This window comes from Eretmochelys imbricata, chromosome 1 (genome assembly GCF_965152235.1).
Source record: "Eretmochelys imbricata isolate rEreImb1 chromosome 1, rEreImb1.hap1, whole genome shotgun sequence".
Classification (NCBI taxonomy): domain Eukaryota; kingdom Metazoa; phylum Chordata; order Testudines; family Cheloniidae; genus Eretmochelys; species Eretmochelys imbricata.
The window spans coordinates 266695061-266714821 of record NC_135572.1 but is presented as its reverse complement, the minus strand read 5'-3'; the positions used below and the strand labels follow the sequence as shown (position 1 = coordinate 266714821).

Here is a 19761-nt window from a genome sequence, read left to right as displayed (position 1 = left end):
AGTTTGTGGGGGGGGGGGGCGGAGGGTGAGAAAACCTGGATTTGTGCTGGAAATGGCCCAACTTGATGATCACTTTAGATAAGCTATTACCAGCAGGACAGTGGGGTGGGAGGAGGTATTGTTTCATGGTCTCTGTGTGTATATAATGTCTTCTGCAGTTTCCATGGTATGCATCCGATGAAGTGAGCTGTAGCTCACGAAAGCTCATGCTCAAATAAATTGGTTAGTCTCTAAGGTGCCACAAGTCCTCCTTTTCTTTTTGCGAAGACAGACTAACACGGCTGTTACTCTGAAACCTGTTTTGGAGATGTGTGCATGCAGAACCCTATCCTCTGACTGGCTGAAGATCAACAATGTACAGAACAAGACTACTTTCCAGACTACAAACTTTTATGGACATTAAAGCCAGCCACAACATTTGAGACAGAAATATGTCCTATTGCATTTGGAAAGGCTGTGGGTGGGGTGGGTGGTTCAGGTGTTTGTTTAAAATCTCCTAAAGGGAGAAAAGACTTTGAGCCAGATTCTGTTACCTTTAACTCACATTCAGCAGGACCTTACTCAGAAATTCATGTGGTCCCAGGCTCCTAGTAATCATCCTCATGGGCTCCCTTTTCCCATCATTCCCTCATAGTCACTAGACTATCTCTCTATTGTACTTACCTGGTCCCCATTCCCAGAGCATCTGAGTGCCTCACAATCTGCAATACGTTTATCCCCACAATACCCCCGTGCTACTATCCCTGTTTTACATATGGGGGACTACAGCACAGAGAATCTACATGGCTTGTTGAAGGTTGTAGTAGGAAGAGAGCCTGAGACAAAAGCCACAGAGGCCTGGTATAAGGCAGGACCTGCTCACAGAATCTGGCAAAAACAGGGTTGATATTGCAGAAATACACATTTCTAAGAAGTGCTAAGCACAGAGTACTCACGCAAACACATCCCGACATCAAGTGGTACCAGAACATCCCAATATTAAGGATGGTACAAAACATTCCCCAAGGATAACAGGAACACACTGACCCCTTCTAAAAGATAAGGTCAGGATGACCGTACGTAATAGAGATGTTCTGATCAACATGTTCAAGGTGATGGGTGATAACTAGCCACGTCAGGTGCAGTAACTAACTATGTCAGAGGCAGTACGTAACTTGTTTATATCAGGATATAAAGAGGTATCTCAGAGGGAGTATCTTTGTCTAGCCGGGGGGGGAAAGGAAAATCCCGCCATTCACTGAGCGGTGTCCATTGTCACTGGCATACATGTCTTAGTAACCTCGTAGAGTCTTCCAGGTGCTATTACCGTGGTTTGTTGACAATAAACCTGACCAGGCACCTTTGCACCTTAACAGATCTTGTGGTCATTGGACAGTTTACTTGAGGTCTGCTGTGCAGGCTGTCTGTGCAGAGCTGGGACAGCACACAGGGAGAACGAACACACACACACACACACACATATATATATATGCAGCCAAACATCTAACTTCACCGGTGACCCCCGACTACTGATCTGGTAAGTAAGCAAGCTGTCCTCTGTTGGAAACGCAATCTAACATGACAGAAATCCATGAGCTAGGGAACCCCCTTAACCCCTCCCTGCAAATCCCCACAAAAAACAAACTGGTAAAAAATTAAGTTACATAGTAACTACAAATTGGGTAAACAAATTCCCTGGTAATACTAGTCACACTTTGGGGTCAGTTCGTGCCAGATTCTGTGAGCAGGTCCTGCCTCATACCAGACCTCTGTGGCTTATGTCTCAGGCTCTCTTCCTACTACAGTCAGGAAGTCTGTAGTAGAGGAGAGAATTACAGCCAAGTCTCAGGCTAGTAATCTTATCACTGCACAATCCTCTGTCTCAAGATTTCCCCCTGTGCTTTACAGACCTTAGTCACAGATATGGACTTTTCATTTTGACTGAGTGCTACAGATCAGATGTGTCTCTTAAGCCATAAGAATGGCCATACTGGGTCAGACCAAAGGTCCATCTAGCCCAGTATCCTGTCTTCTGACAGTGGCCAATGCCAGGTGCCCCAGAGGGAATGAACAGAACAGGTAATCATCAAGTGATCCATTCCTTGTCGCCCATCTCCAGCTTCTAGTAAACAGAGGCTAGGGACACCATCCCTGCCCATCCTGGCTAATAGCCATTGATGGACCTTTCTTTTTTTAACCCTTTTATAGTCTTGGTCTTCACAAAATCCTCTGGCAAGGAGTTCCACAGGTAGACTGTGCGTTGTGTGAAAAAATACTTCCTTTTGTGTTTGTTTTAAATCTGCTGCCTATTCATTTAATTTGGTGACCCCCCCTAGTTCTTATATTATGGGAAGGAGTAAATAACACTTCCTTATTTACTTTCTCCACACCAGTCATGATTTTATAGACCTTAATCATATCCCCCCTTAGTCGTCTCTTTTCCAAGCTGAAAAGTCCCAGTCTTATTAATCTCACTTCATACGGAAGCCGTTTCATACTCCTAATAGTTTTTGTTGCCCTTTTCTGAACCTTTCCCAATTCCAATATATCTTTTTTGAGATGGGGTGACCACATCTGCATGCAGTATTCAAGCTGTGGGCATATCAGGGCTTTATATAGAGGCAGTATGATATTTTCTGTCTTATCTATCCCTTTCTTAATTATTCCCAACATTCTGTTTGCTTTTTTGACTCCTGCTGCACATTGAGTGGATGTTTTCAGAGAACTATCCACATTGAATTTCATCTGCCATTTTGTTGCCCAGTCACTCTGTTTTGTGAGATACTTTGGAGTTCTTTGCAGTCTGCTTGGTATTTAACTATTTTGAGTAATTTTGTATCATCTGCAAATTTTGCCACCTCACTGTTTACCCCTTTTTCCAGATCATTTATGAATATGTTGAATTGGAGTGATCACAGTGCAGACCCTTGAGGGACACCACTATTTACCTCTCTCCATTCTGAAAACTGACCATTTATTCCTACCCTTTGTTTCTTTTTAGTTAACCAGTTACCAATCCATGAAAGGACCTTCCCTCTTATCCCATGACAACCCCCATCTGCCCCTCCCCAGAGAGCAGAAGTTGATTTTCTTTGGGCTTGTCTACATTACCTGCCGGATCGACGGGCAGCGATCGATCCAGCGGGGGTCAATTTATCGTGTCTAATATAGACACGATAAATTGACCGCCGATCACTCTAGCGTCAACTCCGGTACTCCACCTCTACGAGAAATACAAGGGGAATCGACGGGAGAGTGACACACCGCAGTAAGTAGATCTAAGTATGTCAACTTCAGCTACGTTATTCACCTAGCTGAAGTTGCATAACTTGGATCGATATCCACCCCCACCCCAGTGTAGACAAGCCTGTTCATCTTGAACACACTGAGTAACAGCATAGCTAAATAAGGCAAATTCCTGACAGAAGTTTAAACAAGCATTCATCAGGTCTGCATCATTCTTTCAGGGCCTTTCTCTCTCTCCTGTTGTTAGCACTGTAGCATTTTGGAGCCCCACCGTCACTAGACATTGTCCATCTCTTCATCAATGAGAGACCCCCTGCCTGGTGCAAGTCTTTGAATATTAACTTGCTTTTTTATATTAGTTGTGGAGTCTGAGAGCCAATTCTGTGGCCCCACTCAGTTCCTTTCATGCTGCCAGAAGGATGCAAAAGTGATAGAATGGGGAATGGCCTGATGGTGTAGACCTCACTGTTTCCATGGCATAGCCTCTTCTCCTGCCACCATTCCCCCCATGTAGGAGACATTTAAGAATGTTACTGAAGCACACTGAACCCTAGTGATCAAAAGCGAATACTGCCGGTACAAGTTAGAGCAGCTTTGACGCTCCCTCCAAAGATCAAGAGCGGAGAGTCACCTAACCCTCCTGTGACACAAAGACTCCCTGGTAAAGGGTTCCCTGTTCTTTGCAAACACCTCTTGTCTCAGATTGGACAAACTCACTACACCAAACACATGTATTGCGGGGTATTTATCCATAATGGGTAACATGTAAGATATCTACAAAAAGCTCATAACTTATCAAGACTCATTATCATTGAGAGATGTATGGATGGGTAACAGTTAAGAAATAATGTAACTATATGGAAAGTGTGCTTTGTGGACTTGGAGTAGTCACCAGGAGCTAATATGTCTCGATGATGGCCCATTCAAGTAGGAGGGAGTTGTCACGCCATACTGGTTAGCCCGTGATGCAAGCAAGGCTCCATAACCTAGCCTTGCTCTTTCCCAAGACTTTCAATGGAAAACCATCAGAGACAATTGCAAACATTCAAAAAAATAAGGAACATTACAACAGACAGAGACTCACCCTGCCTATGAGTAAAGACAAAATACTGTTTCAATATAATGGAGAGGGGAAAGAATCTGGATTAATTCACCGAGGAAACATTTTGTGGAGCAGGGGGTGCTTTTTGTGAAAGTTTGGATCCTGGTTGCTCTAAAGCCAGCCAACTCCGCAACAGTCTGAACTTGGAAGGGAAAACCTACTTTATGAGATAGGAAAAGTAATAATAATATGTGTAGGCCCTAGTTCACATTTTATGATTTTGTTTTGTATTGTAACCCTTTGTTTCCATCATTCTCTCGTTTCTAGTAGAATCTCTATCCAGTTTAAATTAACCTTCTTTTGTTTTATTGCAAGTGCTGTGCCTGCTACAGGAGTGGTGGTTTACGGTAAAACGAACTAACTGGGGTACACTGCTTCTTTGGTGGTAGAGACTCTGCCAGCGTCAGGGGCTGACTAGCACAGGGGAACGATTCACAGGGTCTCAGGGGCTGGGGTGCACCTAGTGTTAAACTGCACGGTGAAGACAGGGCTGGCATAGCCCAGATTAGAGTGCTCGAGTGGCTAATAGGCTGATTGTATTAGGGAGCAAACACCCAGGTACCAAAAGCAAGGATCCCTCATCTCGGAGGCAGGGGGTAACAAGGTGACTCACAGAGAACTGTCACACCTCCCCCTCCTCAAGGGTGCTGAGTGCGGTTTTGTACCCCCACGGAGCTGGCCCCTATATTTTATTTGCACAGAGCTCATGCCTATGCAGGTCCCTTAACTTGGGAAGTGGAATAATCCACCCTTCCCTGTAAAATGGCTATTGCACCACCTAACATAATACCAGCCCCTTGTAAAGGGGTGTCTGGCTAAGCCCTGGGTCCCCCAGAGCTAGAATCTTGAAGTGGGATAACTCATTCATTGGGGGCTTCTGAGGTCAGCTAAAATCCCAAAGCTGGACTTCCACCATTGACCTTGCTGTTGATGCTCACCAAAAGGTCATCAGTTTTTCTTCTGGGATTTTAGCCATTTTAATGCCCTTTTGAGCGAGAGTCTTGAAACAAATCCCGCTTTGAGCTAGGACTTCAAAATCTGATGCACTTATCCATTAGGAACTGCTCATTACAGTGAAGAAAACAGCAACCAACTGGCATCTCCCTCACCAGACTAACAGCTTATGCAAACAATATTAATTTCTTCTGCATTGGATATGCGGCCTCAAAGATGAATAAATTAAGGTCATGGGAGATCACCAGTTCTTTTTATCAGAAAATTGGAAGGTAAAAAATGTGCACCACAGGTGCTGATGTTAGCATTTAATAAAAGCCTCATAGACTAAGGTCAACAGGGACCATCATGATCACCTAGTGTGACCTCCTGCACACTGCAGGCCACAGAACCTCACCCAACCACTCCTGTAATAGACCACAACCTCTGGCTGAGTTACTGAAGTCCTCAAAAACTTCAAGTTACAGAGGATCCACCATTTACAATAGTTTAAATGTGTAAGTGACCTGTGCTCCATGCTGTAGAGGAAGGCGAAAGCTCCCAGGGGGTTTTAAGCCTCTTTAAAATTACATTGTTGTAAAATAATTTACAACCTAGCCTGGTCAAAATGAGGATTGTGTGCATATTCCTAGTCCGCTCCCACTAAGGGGCTGTTGGCTGGCTCTCTCTTTCAGTCACAGTCTTAAAGGTAAAGTAACTAGGTTATGCTTATGTCATTTTACTGAATTATTCTGCGCTATATTAAATCCGATTTTTTCAGCAGCACCAAGTGTCTGTCCTGGCTCCTCCAGTTTATCTGCCTGTGTGGTCTCTTCTGGCTCCTCCTGCCTATCAGCCCCCCAGTTCAGCCATCTGGTTTCAAAAGCTAATTCAGCACTAATGAGGCTCCATGCTCAGGACAGTGCCAAGCACTCGGGGAAATGCCTTATCATAGGGGCAGGTTGATGCGGAGTTGACAAACTGGCCGTTGGAGTTGTTTGCATTGTGCTACGTGGTCTTGAGGTTTTGGATTCTTTCCCTGCACGGAGTCTCCTCCTCTGTCAGCCTCTTGGAGATGTTCTCCAAGGGGTTGATTGTGGGTTGTACATCTCCCCAAATTGTGGGCCTTAGTGATTTCACACTGGAGGTCCACCAGAATGTGGGTGTAAGCCTCTGGCCAGCTAGCTGGGATGAGGAACTCCTGGACTGCCTCTCTGCTCAAGCGCTATGGAGAAATGGAGCATGCTGCGTGGACTGTGGGGTTTAGAGGTCGAGCCAATGTATATAAACTGGTAGGTGACTTCTAGTGCAGAAGAAGAGAGTTGGTATAAGGGTAGGAAAATACAGTCCTGGGGAATTATGGGAAGGCTTTGGAGGACTAGCAGCACTTGAGTTAACTAGCCTGCAGCCACACTGCAAATTGGGGAGAGTTAAAGCCTGAGTTAAAGCAGAACCCAAGCTCTAATTTATAGCCTTAGCTGAATCAGCTAGTCCAGGCTTAAAGCACCGCCAAACCCCAGATGAGAGGGTTTTGTGTGTGGAGGGAGGTGAGGTAGAGATAAACCAGGGATCAGGTCTTGCAGTGAAGATATACACTTATAGAGTTAAAATGATCACCACCAGACTGGGGACATTGGCAGGGACCTTGGGCATCTCCCACCTTCCTCTGAACCACTGAGCACACATTGCCTGTTAGAACCATGTGGATTTATCTCAGATGATTGATTGTCTGCAATGGCATGGGAAGCAGGGAGGGTGCTGGGGGCCCTTTATCCCTGTCTTGCACTCATAGGACTGCCATCAATGGAAGAGCCTTGTTAGATTATCTAGTAATTCTCCCTCTCTGGCCATTACAAAAAGTGTTCCCTCTCGACATGTTTTCCAATGCTTTGTTTTACGTATCTCCAACAACTTCCTTTAAGAACCTATTCCACAGCCTAGATCTCCCAGACAGGAAGGCTGTCCTGATATACAACTCAAAATTTCCTTTCCACAATATTAACCCATTACTCCTAGCTCTAGCACCCTTGATCCATCCCAAACGCCTCCTCTCTCTCCTTGGGGATACTTGCAGACCGTTGTTTAACCAAACTGTGTATCAGAAATGGGCTAAATTCATTTGTTTATTCTTTGGCCTGGTCCCCACATAAAGTGGCACCAGTTCAACTAAAGGTGTGATTTTAAACTGATTTAGCTAAACAGTGTTTAGCTAAACACTTTGTGTGCAGCTACACTTAAATTGATGTAAGCCTGATATCAGTCATGCTTGCACCTGCAACAAACATAAGAGTGTCCACACATGGGTTTGCACTGGTGTAGCTAAATCAGTTTTTAAGTCAATTTAAATTAAACCAGTGCAAGTTGTGCGTATAGACAAACCCTTTGATAGCATCCCAAGGAATGGTTCTCAGGATTGGATGAGCAATCTTAATAACTAAGGTTCTCCTGCCTGAGATTTGGAGTCAACTAGCAGCGGATGTAAATGAAGCATGAAACGTCTTGGATGTATAGGAAACTGGGAAGAAACATAGCACCTGAGGCAAGGCACTGGTGAGGTGAGTGGGGGAGACCAACACAGACCTCTCCCATGAAAAAAAATAAAAATAAAATGCAACAGAGCAAAAAAATAGCTTATGAGCTGCCGGATTCATGCAATAATGTCTGCTACAAAGAGTTGATTTACCAGCGTCTTTCCTCACCTGGGTAGAGGAGAGGATGCCTGGAGGACCAGAAGCCAGGAGGGCATCCAAAAGAGCCTATGGTTCCAGAACAGCAGGGGCCTGAAAGCCAAGGGATTGAGACAAGTGTAGCCTGTCCTTCCATCCAAAAGACTCTAAAACACAGCAGTGCAAATGCAAACAGCTGAAGAGCTGGCTGGCTTGTGCAGCGATGTCCAATGTAGGCCATTGAAGTTAATGGAAAACTCCCATTGACTTCACTGGGCTTTGGATCAGGCCTTCAGAGGAGGTGCGGATGTTTTGCCTGACCTCTTAATACTTTTGCAGTCTCATTGACCAGGCTTCTCTGTCTTTCATTCCACCCCGCTCCAACCATCCACCGGGGTGGCTGACCTTGAAGCTTGTTATCTGTTCATCTTTGACAGATCCAAATACTTTATAAACTGCAGGAATCTTGAAGGGACTGCATCCAAATCAACAATTCATCCCATTACTGCTACAGTAGAACCTCAGAGTTACGAGCACCCCGGGAATGGAGGTTGTTTGTAACTCGGAAATATTCATAATTCTGAACAAAACATTGTGGCTGTTCTTTCCAAAGTTTACAACTGAACATTGACTTAATACAGCTTTGAAACTTTATTATGCAGAAGAAAAATGCTGCTTTCCCTTTGTTTTTTTAGTAGCTTACATTTAGCACAGCACTGTACTGTATTTGCATTTTTTCTTTTTTGGTCTTTGCTGTTGCCTGATTGGAAATTCCAGTTGCAAATGAGGTGTGTGGTTGACTGGTCAGTTCGTAACTGAGGTTCTTCTGTACATTTAGCTTTTTTAATGTGCCTTCTTTTGTTAGCCCCTTATTCTCCGTTGGACACAGAGCTCATGGACTCTGACTGGAATCATTCATTTGTATAGGCTTGGATAAGAAAGCTGTAGTGGGGACTGACTCGAGGGCCATAAGTAGAGGAGAATAACAAAGCAGTAATGTGCTGAGCTGGGAGGGACGGTATCTAGAGAGGGTGCCATTGGGACTGGTGCAAGGTCCCATGGTATTTATATGTTAATTAATAATCTGGAAGTGGGAAGAAAGAGCTCATTAACGATACTCACAAATGATGTTAAATTGGAAACACATAGAGAAGTAGCTCACGAAAGCTCATGCTCAAATAAATTGGTTAGCCTCTAAGGTGCCACAAGTACTCCTTTTCTTTTTACAAAAGGGACTGAAAGCAACCAGGAAAGGGGCAAGAGATTCAATTTGGAAAAAGGGGGAAATGATTTGTGTTTCTAAAGACATACGTAAGTGAATAGGTACAATAAGAAAGACACCTACAGGCAGATATACAAGCAGGTAGAACAAAGGTATAAAAGAAAATACTACAGATTAATTAAATACATAACAATTTTGTGAGTGTGCATTATGGTAACATCTCGTGGGCCCAACTGGGTTCAAGGTTGCATTGTGCTAGGTGCTGTATATAGTAAGAGACTGTCCTTACCTCAAAGAGTTTATAGTCTGAATAGGCAAAGGATGGGTGAGAGGAAGGATTATTATCCCTGCTTTACTGATGAGGCACTGAAAAATGTAGGGACTTTCCTACAATTACACAGAGGTGGGGGCTGGTGTCTCATCTGGGTGCAGCACAGTGTAACTTTAGCTCAGGGCCATTCCTATTTGTCTTTGCTCCTTGCATGTTATGAATAGATATTAGCTGGAGCTCAGTGGTCTCCAAACTGGTCTTGGAACCGTCTGAGTCAAGCTGGGATTTGTTCCCTTGTTCATGTATTTTCTTTAGTCCTACAATGAAAACGTTGCTTTCTTTCATGAGCCATACATAATATGTTGGTGCATTTCTTTGCAGCTGTTAATACTCAAAAAAGTGTTATCTGCCATTGATCTGAGGATTAAGGGGAGTATCTCCCACAATATAACAAGGCAGGGTTTCTAACAGAATAACAGGTTCTGAGAGCTGTCAGTATGTACCAGCAGAATGTTTGGCTCTCTGCACAGGCCCCGAAATTGAGGTGTGTTTACAACAGTTACATAATGAGGTGTTATCCAGGGAAGCAAGCTTGTTTGTTTTAATCACACTTTTTTCTGCCTTTAGTCTCCAATGTCCCAGTTCCGAGCTGCAGCTAAACTGAGTTCATAGACTCAGGGGCGGGGGAGAAGAGGGAAGAACGAGAAGGTGGCTGTATGCCAGCTTTGTAGCAGCTTGAATTTTGGTGACATCTGGGGAGAGCGGGGGTGGGGGAGAGGAGATCAGTCCAGTCCCCGCTCTGATCTACAGTAGCCCAAAGGCTACGTTAATGTCCTTTCAGCTGCAACTGGTCACAAAGCACTGGCAGCCAAAACCAGAGGGAGCACTGAGGTGCGCCAGTCCCCTGCCCTTCACCAGGGCTGCCAGGGGTGTGGCAAATAGCCATTCTTCCAGCTCTGGGCGTCCTGAGAACCCCTCTCCTCTGTGCTAGCGAGACTCCCAGGTGGCTGGTTCCAAGGCACCTTTGGGACAGCAAAGCCAACCGAAAGGGGCTGCAGTGCAACCTACAACGGAGGCAAAGTGCTTTTGATTTCTGGGCACTTGGGCTGCACTGAGGTACAATTAAGGAAGCAGGTGTCTGTCGCTCCAGACCCAAAAGATTGTGGCATTTTAAGTGCGTAAGCAGGGCCTTGTTTGACAGCCGATTGCTGGCTCTTGCTAACAGCATGTTTCCAACAGGTTTTGGAAGCGAGTCCTGACTTGCCAAAGTCAGGGCACTGCCTCAGTCTGTCCTGGATGAACCCCCATGTTGCAGGTGACTGAGCACTCATGTGTTTGCTTATTTGCGTACAGGCATTTCAGTGGCAGACACCATTGCAGCACTGGATATAATTAGCAGTTTGGGTTTTTTTGTTTTTTTAAATACACAGAGCACTTGACAGAACCCACAGGAAGCCATAGCCTAGCCTCAAAGAATGTCCAGACTTGGGCCTGATGCCGGAAGACTACCAGGCACCGTCCTTGCCCCCATGAAAGGTCCAACTGTCTTCTGCGCAATTAGCCTGGTAATAAGTGTCTGCAGGACCTTAATTTTAGACATGACAAGTAAATGCAACAAACAAAAGGCAGGGGAGGAGCTGAGATAATATGGTGATGAGGACTATATGAATACCTAGTGAGACCGGGGGTGTGTGTGTGTGTGAAGAAAGCAAACTGCACAAAACCGAGATCCTGTGTTCACTCAATCCAAGTGCATGGATATTGTGAGGGTGCCATTAAAAGTGGTCCTATACCACTGACTCTGGTTTTGTGGACATCATGGAAGAAGTGCATATTCGGGGGAGTGTGAAGGGGACAGTGTTCCATCATCATCCGATTGGGTCTCACATTTGTCAGGCCTCCTTGTGGGTATTTGCTGACTGAGGGCTGCTGGCAGAGAACTTGAAAAGCATTCCAATGCTAATTTAAATAAATGAATGACTCAGAATGGTTTGCCTTGGAGAAGGGCATTTTAGCCAGCCATTGAAGCATCAAATACCTCAGGGATTCTTAATTTGCAGAGCTATTTTCTTTTCCCTTTCAGGTGCTTCTTCTTTTAAGCCTCTTTCCTTTGATGTAGCCAGAGTCTCTCACAGGTACTGTAAATCAAGGTATATTTGATGCATTTCCTCCAGTTTGAAGAGCTCTCAGGGACATGTGTTTAAAAGGGTGTTTTTCTGACATTTATTGCGGCCGCTGTTACTGATCAGCGTGCAAAGGGACATTATGGTGGTCTGACTTTTTTTTTTTTTTTTTGGGATGACAAATCCTCACTCTTGGAAGCACATTCCAAGTAGCCAGGTGGGAGCAGATGTGCTGGAGCAGAGAGAAAGAATCCTCCTTCTACCTCAAACAGCAGCTGCAGAATTACTCTATGGAAGCTAGCAACTCTGCATCTTGGCGGCTGGCGTCATCTCTTCAGCCCCTTATTTGGCCACCAGAGGATGGAGGATCTTGCATGTGTCCAATACACCATAGATACCTTAAGGACAAAAGGAGCTCAGGCCTGCAGGAACTGCTTTTACATTCACAGTGATCACAGACTGTACTGGGGTGGGGGGAGGAATGGATAGATCATCTGCAGCCTCCCCACCCCACACCTTTCCTGTCACCTGACTCCCCTCACACATAGTGCCAAAAAACATCATCAATAGCAATTACAGGGCTGCAAAGTTCAAATGTTCCAGAGGGACAGTGCTGCCCACTTTTGTCATGCTTGGTGTTTTTCTTAAACCCCCAGTGCCTGGAGTCATGTGATTCTGTGACTCAGCTTTCATTTGTTTAAAAATAGACGTTTTGATCCCTCATGGGTGCAGAGAGAAAGCTTGAACACAGGACCGGTGTGCACCCCTCTCCTCCGCAAAGGCCCAGAAATAAGAAAGCAATTATAAAATTAATTGTGTTTATTTTTAAGCCCACGATTTGTATGCCAATCTCATGATTTGAGGCCTGAACGCTTGGGGTTGATAATAGTGCAGTGAACGTCACAGTCTACTAAAAAACACAGGAAAGTCCTTGGATACGGGCCTAGGAATGTCTGTCTTTCTGGGAAACACTTAATCAAGGCATCGAGACTCAGCAGGTCACAAACTCAGAGCTTTCTTGATGCGACTAGAACTCATGTTAACTCTTTCCTTGTTCTACTTCCTTCCTATGTTCAGCCTTTCTGGTTCCTGGCCTATATTTAAAAGGTGTTAATCGTCAGAGCAGGGACCAGGACTTCATTTTAATCTCTGTGTAATAACAACAACAAAAGATATGGTGCTACATACATAGTTAATAGCAAACATCATCTGTGAGGCAGCAGAGTATTTACAAGAGTTCCTAAAGTCCTGGCCCAGAATGCACTAGATTCAGTGTAAAGCCTAGGATGGATGCTCTGGAAGCAGTCTCTTCTTTGGTTGGTGGCTATCTAGGGATACTAAATGCTTTGGTAACTTTTTATAAAATGTCCTTTTAAGCTAAAGGGGGAGGCGTATGTAGTATAAAGGGCTTGGGTAGCATCCTTTTACATAGCTCTACTAGAGGGTGGCTCACAGTGGTCTAAATTTCAGAAACCAGACAGAGCAGCAGTGTTGAGATGTTTAGTAAACATGGTTTAGATCCTAATGGGCCCCTGTGGTTCCTTCCTATTTCATATATGGCCCAAAAGGCAGAAGACACACCAGAGGCTCCAAGTTCTCAGCCGAACAGTAGGGAATGTCCTAAGGACCTCGTACATGCAATTCAGTCACTCTCCTAGACTCTCTCTCTCATTTAAAGCAATCTCACCAGTTATTGGTAACAAGAAGAGATCAAACCTTTTAAGAGACGGTATTGTTAAGTTGCCAATTATGTTAATGGAGGACATTGAGGGAAATGTAAATCCTAGGAAAGAACAATGTTAAGGGGACTGGGCCTTTGAGGGGATGTCTATGCGGCAATGAAACCCCCCCTGGCTGGCCTGTGCCAGCTGACTTGGTTTGTGGCGCTGTTTAATTGGGGTGCAGATGTTCAGGCTCGGGCTGCAGCCTGGGCTGTAGAACCCTGTGAGGTTGGAGGGTCCCAGAGCTCAAACTGCAGCCTAAACTGTGTCTACATGGCAATTAAACCAACCCTTAGCCAGAGCAGCTGGCACGGGCCAACCGTGGGTGTCTAGTTGCAGTGTAGACATACCTGGAGAGAACTTAAAAGATGGTACGGGAGTAGTATGTAGGAAGGATACAGAGGTGGATATACGCTGTTAGTCACTATGAACAGTTCTACTAGCACATGATAATACGTAACATTGTTCATAGGTTAGTGGGACCAATAAAGTTATCAGTGTGCACTACAAATGGCTTCCTTATCACAAAGCTCTTAAGAGGAAGCTCCAGGAGCTTTGATTACCATGCCCCAGAATACACTGGCCACCAAACTTGTCCCTCCAAGTGCCGTGCCAGCATATCCTATTCCTTTGAAGGTGCTGGACACAGCAAGACAAGCTGTTACTCTTGCTGCTCTGTTACACTGGAAGCTCTTAAGATGCTGACCCCCAACCCCCTAAGCAGTGCTCCAGTCCTTAAAAAAAAAAAAAAAAAAAAAAAAGTGTAGTACCAGAATCCACTGCTGGTAAGTGAAAATACCGGGAGTACCAGAATGTGGAGACAGCTTTCCCAAGACAGTGCTGGAACAGGGTTTTCCAGCATTCCCACAGACTCAAGTCCCACCCATTGGTCTCTACTGTTAGGTTTTTCCTTTCACTGAATAAATGTGTTTCAGATTATTTACCCCTGACATTCATTAACTTTACAAAGCTGAATTCAAATTTGTGGTTTCCTACTTATCTTTAGCACATCTTTGACTCCCAACTCCTTGCAACTGTGGGGCCTGTTCTCATTTCCATTGAAGACAGTGGCAAAACTCCTACAGGTTTCAGAGTAGCAGCCGTGTTAGTCTGTATTCGCAAAAAGAAAAGGAGTACTTGTCTCGAAGGTGCCACAAGTCCTCCTTTTCTTTTTGCGAAAACTCCTATAGGAGCAGCTCCTCCATAGTAAAGAACAGTCAGCAGCTCAGACAGGCACTTAAGCTGTCCTGGAGCACAGGTGATGTAACTTGTGGCTTTAAAATATTTTGTCACACACTAAGTGAACAGGCTTGTCTGCGATTAAATCTACCAAGGAGGGGAGGAGACAGGAAACATGTGGGTGGTTTGTGAGTGTTTATGTCTGCAGCTCAGTTTCCAGGAGTTCTTCACTGCTCTTACTCCAAGCAGAGTAACCAAAAGGTACAGTTTTCCCCTCCATTTCAGTATCCTTGTATGTAACAGCCAGTCACCTACCCTCACACATGTGATCAGAAGCACACCAGTGGGCAATTCAGCCATATAAGGCACCGGAGTTTGACTATCCTAATCCCACACTAGTGTGCAAACAGCTCAAGGGGAACTCTCTGTTGAAATCTTGAATCAGACTGCCTGCCACCGTAACCACACAGCTGCTTAATAAGGTATCTTTATTTTCCCTGTTAATATAGAAACAAGTAAGCAGCATACTTAGTAATAGCGGTGATTGGAAACTGGCATTTCCATTATGCAGGAATCCCTGTTCTGTGTGGCAACTGAGAACTCTTGAATGAACTAGTGATGGGAACAGTAAGGAAACAGACTCAGTGAACAGGACACACGGAAATTGGCTTTTTAAAGCAATGATTTAACTACCTGGTTCAAAAAAATGTCCTTTCCCAAAGCCTCATGCTGCTGATATGCTTGCTCCTCATTTTATCAGCTGCACTTCTATTTTAAGTATTGGAAGTGATTTCTCTTCAATGGTAGGAAAGTATTCATCATTTCACCTGCAGCCAAGTAGGACCTGGAAAAGAATGCTATAGCTGATGGGAGGGTCAGTTGGAGCCAGTTCTAAACTGGTTGTTCTGCCTCAGTGCTCAGCAGAGCTTGCTGTGTCCTTTCAGAAATGGAGATTTTGCTTCTGTGCATATGTCTGATCTGCATAGTTCACTGCATTCTAGAGCAGCATTCAGTGATCATTCAGATAGAACAGACAAGAAAGAGCTCTGCCCAAAGTGGTCCATTTATACAGACCAACAGAATTGTGTCTTTTGGTAACAGACTTATTGAATGTTCATGTTAAACACCCCTCAACCATGGCAATATTTGCTCACTGTGTTAGTGGTTTGGATCACCACAAGAACATTTGTTTAGATGTTTTTGTTATTGGTTTTAGTATCAAAATGTGTAGCCATGGAAATGAATGATTACCAGACACCAGGGTCCCATAGGTCTCCCCTTCTGTGAGTAAAGCTTTGGAATGATTAGGAGGGGTCTCTTCTGCCTGCTGTCCTGGCAATGGAAGTGGCTTATGGGCACACTACACTAACCTAGAGATTTGGTGGCCTGGGAGGTCATATTAGAAAGCTGTTCCTCACTCAACTTGCTCAAGGGGCACATTAGTCAGGGACCTGGTTCTTGGTTACTGCTCTTGAAAGGAGATCCAGAAGCTGAAGTTTCCTTGTTGTGCACAACCATTGCGACCCAGCTCTTGTACAATGGGCTATGCAGCCAACCAGCCCCCACCTTGTTTGTGCTCTGCTCTCACCTGCCCGTCCCACTCCTTACAAGTGAGCCGGAGAAAGAGGGACCTGCCTGCTGGACTTTGCTCTTCACAACACCTTCCCCTTGGTCTCCTCCCGAGAAAGCAGATTTACAGGACTCTCCCTTCTAAACAGCTCCCTTCTTTCTGCATTGGCTAACTGAGTCTCGGCTAATTTGTACAGCTAGGGGATGTGGGGGGAGGGAGGCCCTATTTAAAGGGAAGGACTTATTTGCTTCTAGTCTAGTTCTAGCAGAGTCGACTTGTTGATAGGTGGACTATAATGCAGTGACTGTTTAGTCATACCAGTTCCGATTCTTCACTGCCGTGTATGATATGGCAGCGTTTAAACCCCCAGTGTGCTCACTGGGAGGATAATTACACAAGAGGCAGAGCAGTGAAGAATCAGGCCCTCAGCCTTTTCCAGGGTGGAGTTTTGGGTCAGTTTTTGACATGGTAACTTCAGTTTCTGCTGTTTATGTTTTTAAATTGCTCAGGAACCTAGAAATCCATGAGGCACATGATATACATGGTGCAGCAGATATGGCAAATGCCTGCAATACCCTTGGAAGACCTTGTTGTATTCAGTTTGTATTATTGTGAGCCAGGACCTATGTAACCTCTGTAGAGGGAGATGTGACAGATGTAGGACCAGGACATTCAAAAGACTATAAATTAAAGCAAATTCCTCAACTCCAGTTATGCAAAACCCCTGCCTTTTGAAACTATGCCCTGCTGACTGAGTCACTAGCTGCTGATTACTTGTTGCAGAAGGCCCAGATTAAAGGCCCAAGCTAATTCTGGATCAAAGGTGGATACACACTTGTAACCACAGGGAAAACCCAGCTGTGGGACTTGAAGACCAAAACTCTGCAGAGCCTAAGGTTGGAGCTGGGGTGACGTCTGGTAAGCTTTTTAGTGTGTGGAGGTTCTTTATGGTTTTCATAGGTTTTCTCTATAATGTTTTCACCTTAAGAATAAATGTGCTTTCCTAGAAGGAGTTTGTGGTAACTTATAACTGTTAGTAATACACTGGTCATAGCCCTTGGAGAGAAAGCAGAGCGCAGATGCTGGCCTTTTTGGGAAGTCTGGCTTGCTGGGGATATCACAGCGTAAGCAGGGAACTATGCAGCCTTAAAATCCCTGGTCAGGCAGGAGTAATATGTGGGTCTTCATCCAAGAAAGGTAATGCGTGGGAGCCAGACGCCTAAAGTGGGTGCCCTTGGTGGATCACTGAGGGGGAATACAGTCCAGTTGCCCTGAAACCGTGACACATGGAACAATGTTAGAGGACCATCCCTTCTTGTGGTTTACCACTTTGAACTTCTCTAGATGCTGGATGAAACTTGGAGCTTCCCAAGGCAGAGGTGGATTAAGGCCATAAACAGACTGGCTGATTTGAGCCTCATGCTTTGAGAGGACCTCCAGATTTTGGAAAATAGCTCTCTTCCCTTACCCACCAGGGTGGTCCATGCAGTCTGAATCCAAACCTGTTCTGAGCTATATTCTGCACGTTAGGGAATGGCCAGACCATTTAGTTACTGGGCTCATTCCCATCTGATTTTATGATAGTTTCTTACACTTAACACCCACCCACCCCAAGAGCTCAGAGTAACTGTAGAAGACTCTCACCAGTTGGTGCACTCCCTTGTGGCAGGGCATGATGTTGCAGGACCTTCTCATCAGTCACCTCCACTGGACAGCCAGTCAGGCTTGCTGGTGGTCAAGTTATTCTGGTGATCTGGGCCTCTGGCCAGGTCACATTCAGGCTCACCCCTTCCAGGGTAAACCAGGAATCCAACAAAATGATAGTCCCCTGCCCTCACAATGGACCTTCAGCGTGACTCAAGAGTCAGTAGTCTTCACCCCTCGTATCAAGGGTTTCTGCACCACCTTCCTCAGTAGGCCCTAGGGCAGTGGGTGTCAACCTATATACCATTCTGGGCCGCATATGCGGCCTACAATATGTTATGCGGGGTGCATCCAATACTACCTGTATGGCCCTGATGTCACATGAACTGCAGCTGTGTGCTGATTGGGCCACAAGCAGCCCAAGGCCACAGGTTGAGAACCACTCCCTTAGGGGAACCAACACTCTCCTTCTATTCTAGAGTCCAGTGCAGGGACCCTCTAGCAAGCACACTAAGATAGTCTACTCAGACACCTTGTTTTTATCCCTGGATCGCTTCCTCCCTGGCCCTATTTCAGAGCTCTTGCTGGACTCAGCAGGTCTCTCAGTTGGCCTCTTGTCTAGGCCTATTGCAAAGAGCTTCCTAACACCTTACTACCACCTCTTTTGCTCTATGCGAATTTTTCTACTCCATCCAGAGGCAGGGTTACTACTGCCGAGGCATAATAAGAACAGCCATTGGCCATCACCCAAACACCAACAAAAGCCAGCCACTGGCCACCTAACAAAAAGGATCCAGCTACAGCTAAAGTGTTTGAGGGAAACATTTTACACACACACACAGATTTTAAAGTGTATTTTGTTATTTTATCACTTTTTTTTTTTTACTTTACCTGGATTACAGGGATGTGAAACATAGAACATTCTAACGCACCCCAACTGAAGAAAAAAAACTAACAGCACATTAACGCTATCGGCTAACAAGGAAGCTAGCTGAAAACCAGCCACGTAGCAACCCTATTCATAGGTCAACTTCCTGACGCTGCAGGCATCTATACCAAAGTAGAGATCCCCAGTGCATACTCACTTCCCCTTGCTTTCCTTCCTGTTTATAACTCCATCTGCCTCTATCATAGTGACCCAGCTCCTCTGCAGCTGGGCCTAATGCTAAATTGGGCATGGCCCACCCTCCAAGGACCACCAGGAGGGATAATTGGGCTCTTAGGCTCCTGTTAACCCTTTGTTTGCCAGTGTGGGGTCTATACACACCATCCCAGGAACCTTCACTTTGGATTTCCAGGCTAACAGTTGTTTTTTGAGAAATCTGCAATACTCTCTCAGGGGTGTTTTAAATCATGGATATTCACAATCTTCAGGCCACATTCAGCGTTTTGCCAACTATTTCCTGTGGTACTCTGTAACTCAAAGCAGCACCCTGGAACCCCCATATTCATCACTGTCATATAATTAGGATGTGTTTTGTACAAAGTATGCCTTGTGAGGTATCATTTTTAAAGTCTTGATCTGTGGAACATGAATATCCTCCTGTTGGATGGTATGTGCTGTCATTGTATGGGAAGTGATGACATTTTGCTATGTGTGTGTGCCTGAAATATGTTGTGAGGTTGGGAATACCTTTCAGGTACAACAAGGGAGCAGCCAGACGCACTGAAGGCCAGTGAAGGGAATCCACTCCCCCAACATCTCGGAGAGAGCGTATATACAATGGAGGCTGTTTGACCCACATTATCGCAAAAGATCTTTCCAGCAAGCTGGAAGAAACTATAAAGAGAAGTGACATCATGACTTGGCCTCACCCCTCCCACAACTCAACACCTGGAAACATGTCTAGAGGACAAAGTCTTTGAACCAGGGGAGAGTGGTCCTGGGCTGGAAGGCAGTTCCAGCCTATGCACTGAACATCTGTGACCAGTTTGTACCATCTGTCAGGGTGAGACACTAGTTGACTCAAATTCTGTTTAGTTTATAGAACTCAGACTGCAAATTTATTTTTGTTTCTTAGGTAACCAACTTTGATCTCTATGCTTGCTAATTATAATCACTTAATCTATCTTTCTGTACTTAATAAATCTGTTTTATATTTTAC

The 19761-nt window shown here is 45.0% G+C and overlaps 1 long non-coding RNA gene across 1 annotated transcript in view; it reads left to right on the top strand.

Moving 5' to 3' along the window:
* The window catches only part of LOC144272249 (uncharacterized), a 77477-nt gene extending 57716 nt beyond the window's left edge, over positions 1–19761 (top strand). The window contains exon 6 of the long non-coding RNA XR_013347524.1: positions 19297–19761. This is a non-coding gene — a long non-coding RNA (uncharacterized LOC144272249). The remainder of the gene's footprint in view (positions 1–19296) is intronic.